Source organism: Engystomops pustulosus, chromosome 3 (genome assembly GCF_040894005.1).
Source record: "Engystomops pustulosus chromosome 3, aEngPut4.maternal, whole genome shotgun sequence".
NCBI lineage: Eukaryota > Metazoa > Chordata > Amphibia > Anura > Leptodactylidae > Engystomops > Engystomops pustulosus.
The window spans coordinates 94,041,859-94,059,292 of record NC_092413.1 but is presented as its reverse complement, the minus strand read 5'-3'; positions in this window follow the sequence as shown (position 1 = coordinate 94,059,292).

The window sequence follows — 17,434 nt, the reverse complement described above, 5'->3', positions numbered from 1 at the left end:
ATCATTACTTATGTGGTATCGAAGGACACTGGCCTGAATAGTGTCTCATGTTCAGAAAACCTCTGATAACTAAAAGAAATATAGAATAATCGAAATGACTACCCTTTGAAAATCATCATCCTAATAGTGAATGTATTTGACATTGTAACCTTTACTATGTTCATCACTTGGTCCAGTAAGTAATTTTTAGAGCAAGAGACTTGAACCAGTGGTTTTTCATAGCTAAGTAGTTGTAAAGTAGATTAAAACCTTCCTGACAATGTTGTTTTTATGGCCTGTTATGGTGGCAAATCACCTTTTGAAGTGATATGTAAATTACTTGTATAAAGTAGAGGTGGAGAGCTCAGCACTGAAATCAAGCTCTCCCCACCTCAGAATGCCTCTTCTGCTGTGATTGACATCATGCACCAGACTTCTGGAGATCCCTTTAGTGATTTCCCTCGATGCAAGACTGTCAATCACAGCAAGAGTGGGTTTTCTGAGGTCGGCAGTACTTGACCACCTCCGTCAATTTATACAACCGATTTACATCTCACTTTAAAGTTGATTTTCTGGTTGAGGCCACCATTCTGGGTAATGAAAGAAACATGATCTTAAAGGTGTCAAGATGCTTCACAACAAACTGGAAGTGGTTTATAAAGTCATTTTCTGCTGACAGGTTCCCTTTAACCATAAAAGGATATACAAAGCCTACTGAACCCACTTCTAAACTTGTGTGATGCAAATAAGTTGAGACATGTTACACAGTAGCAGTTATCTTGGGAAAAAATGGTCTGAGAGGCTGATGGGGAGTTTTAATTTTTAAAAACTCATAATTCTTTCATGGGCCATCACAGCAGCGTCATCAAAAAATCAACTTTCAATCGAGATGTGAATTGGTTGCATAAAGTCATGGAGACAGAGGGGGATATTTATCATACGCTGGCGCTCATGCGCCAGCGTATGATCGCCGCGCCGCTGCAGATTCGCAGCCCGATACCTCTTGATGTATCAGGCTGCCAGCAGCTTTTAACCTATGCCAGACAGGGCCTGGCGTAGAAAAAAACGCAGCCGGCGACTTTTCACGTATGAAAAGTCGCCGGCAGCAGCGAGTGCGCCGACGCGGGGACAGTAACGCCCCGCGCCGGCCCACTCCCGTCCAGCCGCGCCCCCCCCTTCACGCCCCACAGGCGTGAAGGTGGCGGATTGGGGAAAATAATCGCAAAAGCTAGCAATAAGCTAGCATTTGCGATTATTTCAGGGCCTCTGCGCCACTGGCGGTGCGCAGAGGTCCTGATAAATATGTCAAGCTCTTCCTTCAAATACATGAAAAACCGATCATACACATTTTACATATGTCTCTACACAAATCTCATGTGTGGTTATCTCCTCATTTTCACCTTCCAGTTCCAGGAATATGATTTGGTAGTTTCAACCTAATATGCCCAATCCTTTTATTCTTGGGGAGATAAGTTGTTTAGAACATATAAGTATATACCTGACAAGTTGTATGTGCTGTACATAGTTAAAAGGGATCAACTTATATATTCTGTTTACAAAAGCTCAAGATGCAGCTATCTAATGTATGTAGGCAGTATATAGAAAATGGAAAAAGTGCAGGATAGTGTGATATCATTTTGACATATTGTTACAGGTTTAAACATGCTCACCTTGTTGGATTGTGATAGGGCACAACACCTAGATGCACTTTGTATGAATGTCAGATGCGCTCCATGGAAGTGACTGATATTCCCTGGCGTGGGATGCCAATTGTAAGCGGATTTTGCTTGTGAACATCTAATGTATGTAGCCAGTTTAAAGTGGTATTCTCATCCAAAGGACATGGCAACAAATTGTTATAGATTTGGATTCCACCTCAATTAAACTGGTTGCAGGGTTGTCCATTCCCAAGCTCATGGCCTCATTCACTGGAGATGTGGCTGCCTTTCTCAATTCCCTCAATTTCTCAATAGCTGGTCCAAAATATTTAACATTTCAAATAAATTAATGGCAACCAACATACATATGCATACATTATTGCGGGTAATTAATCAGAATATAGCTTAGCTAAATTTCACCAGTTTACCATTGGCCCCAATTGGTGTAACAGTGGGTACTAATGACAATTCCAGATAAGACCCTCACTAAAATTTCTGTTGTTGAAAAGATAAATCATAACCTGTTAAAATGCTAACTCCACATATGCAAAGTTACCTTATCTAGTCACAATGACCGTGGACCTACCTAGTACCTTAATCTGTGATGCCTTCACTAACAACAATTGCCAGCTTCAGGAGACTCATGTGGGAGAACACATTAAGACTGGTGCTTTGCAAGCCAATTTTAATTTCCACCCCCTTCCCTTCCTCCCTGCATTGGTGCAAATCTTCCCTAAGAAGCTCCTCGCCAGGCCAAACTTGTATAGACCAAGTTTGAGTTAGCGGCAACTGAAGCTATAGTTTCCACCAGTCTATAGTACTGGTGGCCCAGTCATTGGTGAAGTCATTGCTGTTGGTCACTACTTTGATTCAACTGGTCATTCTGGAACTCAACTATTACCTGATGCTTCTCAAACACCCTTTTCAGCATATGCAAAGTTGAAAATGCACACACACACCACACACTCTATGCAGCATGTCTGGCAGGTCTGTGTAGATGACCGGGAACGTTTACACCACCAAGTTCACCACACGCACATGGCATCGGACGGGCCTTTTGTAAAAAAAACTTCTGCTTTTCCAAACTATTTCTGTTTTTTTAAATAGTTTCCAGGCTATCAAGTCTTGCGCATGTGCAGTAACACTTTACCTTGCGCAGTCTGCTGGAGACCAGCTGAGTTTCTTTGCACTGCTACACTGGTCTCCAGCCGACTGCCCAAGCAAAGTGTTACTGCGCATGCGCAAGACCTGCAGACAGCTGCGTAGGTGGCACTAGGGGTGAATATGGATAATAGATGTATGCATAATTTATGAGCATCCGGAACCAGAAGGGGTGACAAAGGACGTATCCTCTTTGGCTGATTTACATTTTTTTATAAACTTATTTACTTGGGATCACAGAGCTGGTAAAGAATAAGAAAACAAGAGCCAGGACACCCCTAAGGTAACGAGCATGACACTGTCGGCAGCCTACCATAAGTAAATTTGGTGGTAGATGTCCTTTAAACAACTTGCTATGATATTCTCTCTAATGTGAATGTAAGGAAAGAAAATTAGTGTTACTTTTGATAAAATTTGTGCCTCTTAAAAAGTAACAAATAAGGCTAAATTCACACTATCGTTCCTTGCCTGTTAAAAAAAATGAAAAATGGAGGTTTAACATCAGTTAAAAATTCCATTTGCATCAATGTAAATTTTATGTCATCTGTTATGGTCAGTTTTTTTTTTCAAACGGAGAGGAAAAGAACTGCAGTACAAAACGCATGGATAACAGTTTCCTGCCTAAATGGAACATAACGGGTGACATAAAGTTTACATTAATGTCAATGGGATTTTTAAGTGATACGTTAAACCTCCATTCCTTACTTTTTGGGGAGGGAAGGAATGGTAGTGTGAAATGAGCCTTACAATGTTAAATGCTGGACTATTTTTCACAACACTGCATAATCATTGTGTTTAAGGACAACTGAAAAAGAAATTTAGGAGACTTTTCCATGTGATGTAGAAATTGGCCTTGTAAACACAACAATATCTCCATTCATGCTGATGTTCCATTGTGTGATCCGCTATCTAGTGAGTTTTAAAAGCAGCAGATTAATCTTTGCTAAAGGCAAGGTGCATGCAGACCGCCTCTTGCGGCTTCAGAAATTCAATGTTCACGTTTTCATCCAGCTGAGCTCCTTGTAAAATGAATGTGAATTCATCCAGATACAGCCATCACGTGTAATTGCTCCTTTTCTCAGGCGGCTTCTGCTGTTTTGTGTTTTAACAACTTTGGAGCTGACTTTAATTTGATCCCTTCTATGCCATGTGAAATAGTAAAGGTCATGATGGTCTTTCATTATTGTGCTCAAGTAAAATTTATACCAATTATAGGTAAGATTTAGTCGGTACCTTCGGTTGCAACATGAAAAGATACACATGACTGGAAAAAAACTACGGCATAGCAACAAAATATCATCTGGTCGAAGAGAAGCAGAAGTAAAGTTATAAAAATGTAGATTTTTCATTTATTTCTTAGCATCTGGGTTAGAAAGAACCATGGTCCATTGTGTAACATAGATTTCTTTCTATAAGAAGGATTGAAAGTCTGCAGACAACAATTGTCATTCCAGGGCTTTTCATTTACTTGTATCAATTGGTACAATAAAACACTCATGGTAATGAAAATATAACATGCAGTAGGATTTGCAGAGCCATAAGGTCTCCTGAAACCAAAGGCATTTAGAGTATTACAATAATGCCATACTGAAGATTGAAGACAACAGAACTGAGATTTATCAGAAGTGCCTGAGAGCAAATCTGTTCTAGGCAACCAATCAGAGCTCAGCTTTCATTTTCCCACAGCAGTTGCCATGATTAGTTTTCATTGATACCATTTTCTGAAATGCAGAATCTTTTAATGACTTTTAATTCAAACTATTCATAGGACATCATGACATTTTTCCTTCATGGGATTCCACCTATTTTAAAGTGGTAATAGTAATGACCATTTAGCACATGGGGATACTTTATGGTTTTTATGTTAACTTTCTTGAGGTTTATTTGAACGTTTACAATTTTTAGATTTCATTAATTATTTTTGCTTGTAAAAGGTCTTGCAAAACCTTAGGTGTAGGAGGAGAATTGGGGTCTGACACTGCACTAACAGTAAACTTTAGGGTATGAGGTACCAAAAAATGGGATTATTTTCCAGAAATTGGTCAAGGCCTCTTAGTTCCCATGAAGAGAAATCTTAATTCTTCAGAACACCAAAATATGTTTGATGCTCACAACCTACCTAGAATATATTTTTAAAAAGCAGATCATCTAAGAGCTTCCGCTGAAAGCCTTTGATCACCATTCCAGAAGAAAAACTTTTTTTTTTGGGAGGGGGGGGGGGGGAGGGTGAGGTTGGCACACCCCTGTACAAAATCCCATTTTAGTGCCTAAATCCAATGCAAAATCAACCACTCATCAAGTACTTATTAAGTGGAGAGAAATGTGACAGGCCAAGTAGGCGCTTACCCCCACTTTATTAATGCCCTGTACCTCCATATCATGAACACATCTATGGCTTCTGTGAGTGCTGATTGATAACATGCCCTGTGAATAACCAGTGATGGTTATAGTCATATGGCAGAGAATGAACTACTAATTTCACATGTGTAAGGCTACATTCACACACATGTATGGGGGACGTATATATGGCCGACGTATGTACGGCCGATATACGTCCCCATACACTTCTATGGGCTCACGGCCCTGTACGGGAGCGGTACGGTGGAGCACACGTGCAGCACCATACTGGTCCGTAGCCCGGGAACAGATAGGACATGCCCTATCTTTTCCCGTGATACGGCGCCTTGTGCTGTATCTCCCTATGGAGAGGGGCGGGGGTGAGCAGCGCTCATCCCCTGCTCCTCTCCGCAGCGCCGATGTATGCCTGCCGTACTATGGTATGGGGGTATACATCGTGTAAATGTAGCATAAGTCAGTAAAATACACTGGGCTGTGCATGTTTTTTGCTTGTAAGCACTATGTGCTAGTTCTGCTCATAGCATAATCACATGATAGCAACACTGTTTGACGGATTAAGATTAAGAGATCAGCAGGACATATCACTTCATGATGCATTAAGTCAAGCTCTTTCCACAGATAGGGATTAACAAACTGCTAAATACAAAGGCGTTACAATAGTTAAGTGAAGGGAATAAAAGGCAGATCCAGCTGTGATTGAAATGACAGCAGGTTTCTTCCATGGGCAGTGTTAAACAGCTGTTGTAGCTTATGGGATTTGTTAATGTATTTTACACTGTAAATCAGCACAACTAGATCTGTAAGCAATTACTAAGAAGTCCCTCTTCGCCTATGACTTATCTAGTTCAAAGCGAGTGATTCACCATAGAATTTCTATAGTCTCTGTTGTATCTCTGTATCATTAGAATATGACTAGCCACTACAGCACAAACAGTATGCAGCATAAACAGCATTTCCCATTTTGTCTGCACTGTGGCTTAATAAATGTTAGGGTTAGATCAGCTGTTTTCATGTCCCCTAAAATTCCCCTATTAATCACTTCTGCCTTAATTAAATGGATTAGCCACTTATTCCAAGCTTTAGCAGGGTTATACTTAGGTCTAATGCACAGGACTGTAAATGGTGGCCATAAGTTAGCGGCTAGCTCACAGCCCCCAATGACTTCTATAATGCATGGTCATGGTGCCGTGAAGCTTCTGTGTCTCACCACACTGTGAACCTGCTGGGCACTATATATTTACCCTGTTCAATACAAGTTCAATACAAATTGTTACCAAAATATAAATTAAATAGCTACAACAGGAAACAGTCTTAAACTTAATTAGGGAAACTACAGAAAATAACGAGACTTTCCCCTTTAGAGCTCTATTTTCATTTTTGAATGGTCCAATTTGCATGGGTGTACAAAGTCTATGCAAAACCCAATGGTGTGAGAAGAGGCTCTGTGAACTGTGAGCTTGACGTCATAGAAATATGACCAGTGCTTTTATCATTGATCGGGTATTGGCAACCTCCAACACTTGAGTGTTATCACAGTGTAAATATGATGATGAAAAAAAACAAATCAATCTATTGCTTTGTTTTAACTGTAAAAGAAAAAGATGTCATAGGCACCACCATAGGTTTGCCTTTATCACTTCCATTCATCAGAAGCAACATGAAAACTTCTTTTCTTTCCAAAAGTGGACAAATCTAAGAATAAAAGGCAGATTCTGCGCAGATTTAAAAGTGTATTTTTCCTTATTGTGAACTAGGCTGAAGAGTATAGGAATATCTAGTAATTTCTGGTTAATATGATTTTGGAGATCATGAAAAATAATTAGAGATAACTGAAGTCTACATCTTAAGGATACATATGTACATCTAATGTCTATGGAGCACAGGAATTCTGATGAACAAACCCTTAAATATTAAATATTTCCCTTTGCACACTTCTTCCACGCTGAACACCGGAGGGGTGTGAAGGGGCGCGTCCAGATGTGCACTGTGCCAAGGCGGGGCATTCTTGCCACACACCTACAGCCTGTCTATAGCCTGCACACCTGTTCAGACACAGGCTGGCGTGCAATTATACAGCAAGTCAGACCAGGCAGCCCTTGATGTAGATTTCTATAGTGGTCTTCATCTTAAGCCACTCTGGGGTAAGGCTTTACAGGAGATTTTGGCCTTTTTTGGGGGGAAAGATTCACATAAGTCCATTTTTTCAATAAAAGCCTGCACACATACCATAGTATAAATGATTTACAGAGATTGTTAATTACATTTCTATGGAGAGGGAGAACTGCAAGGATATTGAGTAAAGCGCTATATTTACCATGTAACTGCCAGGGGAGGGTCGGCTTCCCAGACTTAATCTTATATTAAAAAGCAGTAAGTCTGCAATATATTATAGGCTGGTATATAAGAGGACTGACAACAATGCTAAAAAAGGAAGCGGCTTTATTTACATTAAGCTGTTCCCTGAAGGAATTCTTATTTAGGGCATGGCCTTATCGATTCCATTTTATAAATCTAGAACAATTCAACATTTACTTGCTGTTTAGTGGGAATCTGAAGAAACTAATTGGTTATCTTTTGCAATGAAGGATATTAAAATAGCCTGGCTTGCTGTAAATCCAGCCAAGCACTCCTCTAGTTTCTGGCAAAAATATGATGATTTCACACTAAACGATCTAGTGATAGGAGATAGACAAGCCCATTTTGATGAAGCTAGGGAGGCTGGTATTTTTGCATGGGGTTTTGGCCTATGTGAGCATTTGTAGTTCTACAAAACTCCATATTATAAGAAAACTGATCACACAAGATGCACTTTTCAATTAATCAGCAAAGTGGAAAAACAAACCCAAAAACAGGACAAACTTTTCTCAAGTATATATAGAGATCTTATAGTTAAAAAATAATGATACTACAGCTAAATATATAGCACACTGGGAAAAGGATCTATAAGAACATTTAGTTCGAGAGAATCGTAAAGGTCCTGGAAGGCAATCACAGAGTACTCTATGGGGACATGTATCACTCCTATTTCTTCCTTTTTCTTTTGTGCAACTTTTTGTGCAAATTTTTGCAGTTTGTGACTTTTTAGGTGCAGAATCAAGCAGCGTACCAAAGTTATATGCCTCAAGGATGTAATGCAGTGTGCTGTAATTATATTTTTTAGCCCAGATGTTTGTTCAACTTGTGCCACTTTTAGGCTTGGAATTGTCCCATTCTTGCACCTAATAAGTCGCAAAACAGAGCATCATAGACACAGACTAACTTTTGGTAGATTTCTATTTGGGACTAAAAAGTCGCACACCACAAAGAGTCGCAAAAGTGAGACTACACAGGCAACTCATCACATGTACCTCAAAGTGAAAAAACTTAAGATACATTGGAATGATTAAGTAGGCCAACTTCAGGAAACTTGAAAAAGTGGCAGCCTGCCCCTATGTGTATGAATAATATAGAATTAGCTAAAAAAATTCAATATAGATGGCACTACTGTGCGGAACTGGTGATTAAACTCATAAAAAGTCCTCTTTGTTGGAAGAGAGGTGGCCTAATTGGAAGTTTTTTCTCTTGATAGGGCTGTGTAAAGGTTCAACAGGGTGGGATACCTTTGGAATTATCTCTAAAGTTTGTGAGACGGAGGTAGTGCCATCAGTGGAAATGGCCCTTTTAATAATTAAGATATTTGGTGTCTCACATTGTATGTGCAGCGAGAATGGAAAAAGTCCAACACTGAAAGGAAGGTGAATGTCCCTCTCTAGAAGCTACTATTTTGAGAGTAAACTAATTTTACCAATATGAGATTTAGATAGCTCTGGAAAAACATAAAACCCAGTGGAGAGATGGGATCCATGGAGTTTAAAGCCAGATTTATGTAGTGGCCATTACATATAAGAAAACTCTGATTGATTACATTTATATTATATGTAAATCTTTCTTTTTTCATTCATTTCATGATATTGTCAAAACTGGATAAGTGTTAAGAGATAAAACTTGCAATTTGTTAAATGTCACAATATGATATGGTATGCTATTCTCCTTGTTTTTTGTACAGCATTTTGCTATGTTTTTGCAAATAAAAGAAATTTAAAAATTAAAAAAGAAGTGTGTATATATAGCTATATCATTAAATATTGCTATTATTTCAAACATGATCTAATTGTCTCCAACATACAGTATATCTCTAAAGTGTTTTATTTATGTGTCACCACACTGTTCTTACACTCAGAATCCCTCTAAATCTAATACTTAACATTGCACTTTATACATCACTGGATGTTCTTGATGTGCCCCTGATGTTAGGAGACTGAATGAATGGAATTTTACAACCTGTGCCTGGGTCATCTGTGTGGGCTAGAGAAAGGGGATTATCAGATTGCTGGATTGGAAGCAGGATTCTGTAAAGCTCTTCCACCCTCCCATACAATGGTACAGTTCATTCAGGACAGCCCCAGATACAGAAGCTTGATGAGAGCATTAGCACTGTGGGAATTAAAATCAGATGACAAGCTCACGTTGCAAAGTTAATGAACAGAAGTCCCTGGCTTCCACACATAGAGCAGTCACAACACAAACTGCACTAGAAATAATATTCTATATCTTAGACCCAAATGGGTCAGATCCCAGAAAAATATGATACAAATATATGACATTTTCTTTTTTAAAAAATGAAACTTGTATTCATTGTATAGTAGTAAGCAATTCAAAGGTTACCTGAAACTGATTTTTCTACAGACTTCACAAATATGTGATACTTTTCTGCTCTATAGAATATTAATAAAGTACAGTTTAATAATAATACTAATAATCTTTATATAGTGCCAGCATACTCCGTAGCGCTTTGCAAATCATAGGGGACATATACAAAATAAAACATGACAAAGCCCAAGCATTCATATGAAACAAAAGGAGTGAGGGTCCTGCTTGCAGGAGTTTAGTTTGTGGTTAAAATGTTTAAAAATTAGGAAACCTGGAGATTCACCGCATTATCCTGTCCTCTCATGCATTTGTCTTATGAGAGCAATCAGTCTTCTTGGGGACTTGAATGAGTTTGTGATAGTGTAAAAATGCAATATTCTTGAAAACACAGACTTGAAAGAACAAACTTCTCTTGCTACTGTTGATAGGGTCACGTCTTTGGCCTTCATCTGGATGACCTGCTGCCAGAGGGTTTCACTCCCTTTGTAATGGCACCACAGTTTTGCAAACCAGTGAAAACTGGAAAGTCAGGCTTCCGATTAAATGGGGTTTGTCAGATAATTAAGGAAATTAGCATCAGGTGCCAGATTAACCCAAGAACTTGCATACATCTAATTTTGATCCATGATCTTTTACAATGATCTCATTTACATTTTTATTTTGTGCTTAAGCTTATTTATAAATTATAAATATTCTTAAAATAAAACTATTTTACTTATGTTAGGATTAGAGATGAGCGAGCACTAAAATGCTCGGGTGCTCGTTACTCGAGCCGAACATTTCCAGATGCTCGAGTGCTCGTTTCGAGTAACGAGCCCCATTGAAGTCAATGGGAGACCCGAGCATTTTTCAAAGGGACCATGGTTCGGGAATAAAATGTGTTATTTAATTGAAAAAGAATGTCTTCTGATAATTTGCAAACATCTGCGATCTATTCTTCACTGTTCCGCGCGTATATTATCTCCCGACAAGTTAGCAGATGTAAAGAACAGTGAAGAATAGAATAAAAACAGTGAACACAGTGAACACAGTGAACACAGGATCATTTAAGATAAAAACACAGTGCAGAACACAGTGCAGAATAGATTACAGATGTTCGGCACATCTGCTTACTTGTCGGGAGATACGCGCGGAACGGCGCGTACAAAATAGCATGTGAAGAACAATATATATGTGTGAAGAAGACATTGCAGATGTATGGAAACATCTGCAATGTGTTCTTTACACACATATATATTGTTCTTCACATGCTATTTTGTTCGCGCCGTTCCGCGCGTATCTCCCGACAAGTAAGCAGATGTGCCGAACATCTGTAATCTATTCTGCACTGTGTTCTGCACTGTGTTTTTATCTTAAATGATCCTGTGTTCACTGTTTTTATTCTATTCTTCATTGTTCTTCACTGTGTTTTTTTAATTAAATGCTCGATCTCGAGCAGGGGAAATACTCGTCCGAGCAACGAGCCGTCTCGAGTACCCTAATGCTCGACCGAGCATCAAGCTCGGACGAGCATGTTCGCTCATCTCTAGTTAGGATATATTCATATATGACTACTCAATGACCTTTATGTTCTGGAAATTGGGTGTTATCTAATGTTGATCTCCACTGTACATAATAAAAATGTGATTCCTGAGAAAACCTTATCTAATAGCAGAACTGTAAAGAACATCTTATATCAATAGTGCTGTGTCATTTAACAATGGTATCTCTTTAACATTACTGTTTTTGCATGAGTTATTTTGAGCCAAAACTAGGTGTAAAGACTATAAAGAGTTGAAGTATAATGTCTGTGCGTGTGATTGTAGTTCACAATAACTGATGTATAAACTGATGAAATAACAAATACCTGAACTGGTCCTTACCTGCAACAGAAATAGAATGAAATATCACCTGGAATATTACAGGTATCTCTTAGTGTGCATGTATCATTGGCCTCATACATACAACCGTACATTGGGTAGGGAGCTAGCTCACCCCACACATGTCAGCGGAGACGCATGCAATGGAATATGGCCCATTGTTTCCAGTCTGGGTGCTGCCCTTATGTAAACATGTTAGAATTGATGTACATTGGGAAATACTAATTATTCTAAAAAGAATTTAAAAAACAGTGAATTAAACATGAAATATACTTTACCAATAACCTACAGAATATTTTATAATTGATGCCAATATATACTGCTAACAATAAATAGCTTGTTATACTTATAGAGCTCCTTAAATAGCTTGACAGTGAACTGTGACTGGTATTTATAAATTAATACTGGGGAAGACATCAAAAATAGCCTGACTGATGAAATAAACAGACAGAAGAGTACATCTGATTAACTTCTTAGCCCACAACATCACTGTCTGAAGGAAGTCTTAGAAGATTAGTGAGTTCTCCCATCCTATTTATATCCTTCAACCTTCACGATGACAGAATGTGTACTGAGAGAATTGCTTAGGGAGCAGGTTGTAAAGCTGCCTGCAGGAGTTTATCAGGCCCTATGATGTCAATTGGAAGAAGAAGAAGAAGTGCTTGCTAATGATTCACTGTATAATTCCTAACTTATTCCTCTTCTTATATAATGGTACATTTAAAGTGTCCCGTTATGTGCATATGATCAAACACATGGAGGTCCTGTTTTTATGGTCAGTAGTGGATGACCCAATTAGTTTATGATCCTCAAGGACAGCTCTAGGTAATGGACAATATTCCTGAATATCTAGAGATAGGTGTCCATTTAAGCAAAATAGGCATATTTTGATGGGTGACCCTGCATGAAGTGTGTTGGCATAGGTGATTACAAACAGCTTCTGGTGCAAAGAGAAGCAAACAGCTGCTTGAGATTGAAATAACAGATTCTCCCCCATGATGATGGAGGAGATTTATCAGAAGTGTCTGAGAGCAGAACTGTTATAGTTGCCTATGACAACCAATTTTCACAAAAAAACAAAAAAAGCCTATTTTCTCACAGCTGTTTAAAAAATTAAAGTTGAGCTTTGATTAGTTGCCATGAGCAACCCGAACAGTTCTGCTTTCAGACTCTTCTTATAAATCTCCCATGACTCATTGCTCCTCCTGCATCAATCTCTTGAAACAGCCCCAAGTCTCCTGTACATGTGGGGCTTTTTGTAGAGTGACAGCAAGGGACATGTTAGAGTCCATAGTATGAAAATAGATACTTCTGTGTTTGAGGCTAAACCTTACATTGTTACAATTAAATACAACATAGTAACTAAATGGCTCGTACGGAAGTTGTTACTTTCGGTCACAAAGTGCCGTTGTTTCCATTAAAAGTAATGGGAGCAATAAATACAGAATTTCTCTGTGCCTTGCAAGAAATTTTTATATTGTATATTGTGCAGACAGTGGCAAAAAGGATAACTCCGTCTACCGATATATATGTATATGGATACCATTAGTGTATTCGTGGGGAGCATCTACGCTCGGGGTATCATAAATATGAGGTATGAATGTAGCCTACCAATGCCACTATTGGAGTAGCAAGGTTTGGAGCACAGAGTAACTGTAAAGTTACAACGATTTTATCAAATTATTATATGTGATTCCCCCTTAAAAATGAAACAAAATGATGCTTCCTTTGTGCTGCTCATCCTTTTCTTTCCAAAGTTATGGCATTTTCTGTTCTTAAAGTGTTTGACAACAATCTTTCTTACCAGAGGTGAAGTGGGTGGAGACTAATATCTATCAGTCTATGCCCTTAGGCTGAGGCCAGTAGTTTGCCCACCCATCCCATAATCCCTTGTGTTCTCTCTCAAAGTAATTTAGCATTAAATTCAGTTACTATCCGACAAGTAAATCCACTGAATACTGCACAGTGCACATACAGGATGTATATGGTGATTAGCCTGACAGCTTCCATCAGATGGAGTAGCAGGGAACATATAATCATAAATAAACCAATTACATGAAGTCTATAGTCTGTGCTGTGTGAGGGTAAATAGCTTATCTGCACTGTGCTGAAATTTTCTGTTGGTAGCTAAAGATGGACCAAAGTTTGGCACTGGATGTCCCTTTGGCATAAAAGAAACACCAGTGATACAATGGTACATGCAAACTAGAAGACCACCATACTAATTTCCATGCCACTGATGGCAATAGCTGATAAGTTACCACACATTTATATAAGGTTAAAATGAATAGGGACTGTTGTGAGCACAAAAGATTGAAAGTATTCTGGCTTCTCCTGGTACCGTACATGGAATATAATTAAATAGTTATGACTGGGCTGGGAAGATGAAAGCAGAGTGAAATATGGTTTTGTTATTTTATTTATCATATTTAATTTCATGCACAAAGAAGCCATATTCAGTCAGTGGTTTCACAGAGAATGAAATCATCAAACAATAAAATATAATTGAAACTGAAATGTTAATAGAGAAAGGCTCCATCGCCTAATGCATTCAAGAGCCATAAATATACTGCTGCTACCTGTTAATAACATTTCAGAAGCTAAACATCCACAAAGTCTTGTGCAAACCATATAAATGGATGTGATCTAAATACAAAATCATCTCCTAGGTTTAAATCTTGCATGTCATCTGCCGGTCCCAGACAGAGGTCCTCAACTATCAAGTCATTTTTTTATATTCTGAGGATATGTCATAAATATTGTTCATGAGAAAACTGCTATATTCCTTCTTAGCTAATGACAAAATGGGGCACATTTATTAAGGCCCTTGCACAGGTATTTAAGAAGTGTCCGAGAAACATACGTGTCACATAAATGAGTTGCACATAAAAAAGTTGGTGCACTCTGTCAAAACAGTGGACGGAGCACCAGATCCATGAAGAATGGGCGCCACAAATCCTGAATCTGGCTCACCCTGCATACTTCACAGGCAAACTTCACATAGTGCCCTTTGCACTGTTTTTGATAAATGTGCCCCGATCTATAATAAAACTGCCCTAAATTTACATGACAAAAGAAGTAGCTAAAAGTTAAGCTGGTACCATCAGCACTGGATGTCATCCATCTTCACACTAACAATTGTGTGGATGAGTACCACCAAATTACCACACAAACTAAAGGGGATTTATCACGCTCTCTTTTTTTGTGCTTTCCATTTTTTCTCTCGCCGATTTTTCCATCGTTACGCCTGATTTATCTTTCCAATCCAGGTGTTCCACTCAACTGCAGGTGTAGGAAATGTATAGAAGGGCTATTCAAAAATGTACAACTTTTGTGAGAATTATTTATTAAAAATCTGCTGTTCTTTAAATTTATAAACTATTCTATTGTAGTATATTTTATGAGCAGTGAAGAACCAGGGAAATGATGGTACAAAAGAAACTGGATGTGTAGGTGAGTATTAATCAGTTTTACTCAGTTTTGGAATTGCAACTTTGTCCCCTATTACACCATGTCCACGCCAAGTGGGTGTGAAGCATGTCATGATGGACTGCAGTGTTCTAGTGGGCAATGCCGGACTACTCCATGTGAAAGTTATAACGCAGTTCTATGCCAGCCAGAGCTTATTGCAGAATTGTCCAGCCACACGGTTGGCACAAGGTATACTAAGAGGCGCCAGTGCTTGATAAATCCCCTCCATGAAGTGTAACTGAGAGATTTGTACCCTTCAGTGTTTTGGATCCAGTCCTGTTTTTGGCTTCTAAATACTTATGCAAAATACTGATCAGAAAAAATAGCTCTTGAGAGAAAGTAAAGACTGAAACCAGCCAGCACGCTATCTAGAAATTGAAATTCTAACAGAAGTTATTATTTAACCAGGTTTATCTCTCTTGATTATAGGTTTTTCATATCAGACGGGAGTTGCATTTTTCCATTTCAGCCTACATTGGCAGCAGATCTTACTAAGTGAGGGTTAATATGTCCTGGAAGCGAATGCTGTATCATATGATGCAAGAAATTAATTGGAAAATATCTCTCTTTACCCAACTCTGGGATAACAGTTAATGCATTAGGACACATAGTACAGGTAAAGGCAGCAAATAAATTTCAAAATATAACATGTCCTGTACATGGCTCCCGGAGTTATCTGAACCTGCACATGCTGCATGCTTTTCTCTGCTGCTGATATACAGCTGACAGGACACTCCTGTACTCCGCTGGACAGCTTTCTATTCCAATAAGCTGACTGCTGCAAACATGTAGATAACCTTATGGCTCAGCGACAAAGTTAACTGAAATATGGCATATGAGGGTGGAGGAAGGAAGGGACAGCATGTGGACAAGTCATGCAAGACTACAACATCCAATTTATAGCTGAGAAACATTTACTAGGAATTGATGATGCAATGAATAGTAAAAAGAAAAAAACTTATAAAAGCTACTAAAATTAGATTACAGGTTTTGTCCAAAGGCCATTCCTTCTGTAAAATGCTCTTCTCAGGGCATTGACCTGTAATCAAAAAACAAAACTAAAAGGTCCAGGCTTTCTGAACATGATTGGAACATGCTGGTCAACCAAAACGTGTTTCTTACTCCAGAATAATACATTTCTTAAGAAGAATAAGGAAAACAGTAACATATAGTTAATACTGTGCAAGTCTAAAGTGCATTTTACAAAGATATGAGATTATCACTATAGCAGCATTTACTGTCAGCTATAAAACTATAAAAATTACAGTCATGTAAGTTTTACCAGCTTCAAAATCTCATTGGTACATCTAGTTGTTTTTAATAACAAAAAATTCCTTTACATTCAAAAATCGTCACGGAAATGACCGTTGGCAGTATCCAATCAAAACTAAGGACTTATCCACAGAATGGCTTGTACACGTGAAAACAGGGGCAGAAGCTGTGATGTAGTCGCAATATCTGGAGCAGAACTACTCTGCCCACTTTGCCAGTTGGGCGGGGATGGTGACGGGCTTTGCAGTGGGCCGGTGCAGTTTGGGGACTCTGCGCACTAGCAATAGTCTGTGCCACACAATGCATCCAGCAATTGCAGCCACACCTTCAGATATCTAGAAGGAAACTCAAGCCTGTTGATAGGCCGGGTTTTGGTTTATATGCTTGTGCAGGATGTATGGTCCCAATGTTTTTTTCTTATGGACAGCACATGGCTACAATAAATGCCCAGACAGTCATTTAAAAAGTAGATAATGTCCTAGTCTGAACTGTTTTTCACAGATATCACATAGATCACTATAGTTTATGAGGATAAGTAAAAAATGATCCAACTCAGCAGAGGAAAACGGATGAAAATGTCAGTGCTTCATACTGAGAATCAGCCTGGTCATGTGGATATAGCCTAAATGATAGTGTGGATAGCGGTTTATTGTTAAAGAACCTTCAAATAGCATGAGTGTCTAAATCAGACAATGATTGTGTAAACCCCTTTACCAGCATCCTATTTTTACATCCTGAGCTCATAACTTTATTTTATTGTTTTATTGTTTATCAAGTCAATGTACCCAAATGACTATTTGCTAGATGAGTTGCAATTTCTATTTAAACTAATGTATATCATATATATAATGCAAAATTCCTGCACAAGGAAGAAACACACTGACTATGATGCTTGTTGTCCTGAGCAGCTTATTAGCAACTTATTATATAAGTTTTAGTAGGGATTTATAAATGGCGGCCTTTTTAATCCGCTCAAAGACCCCGCAC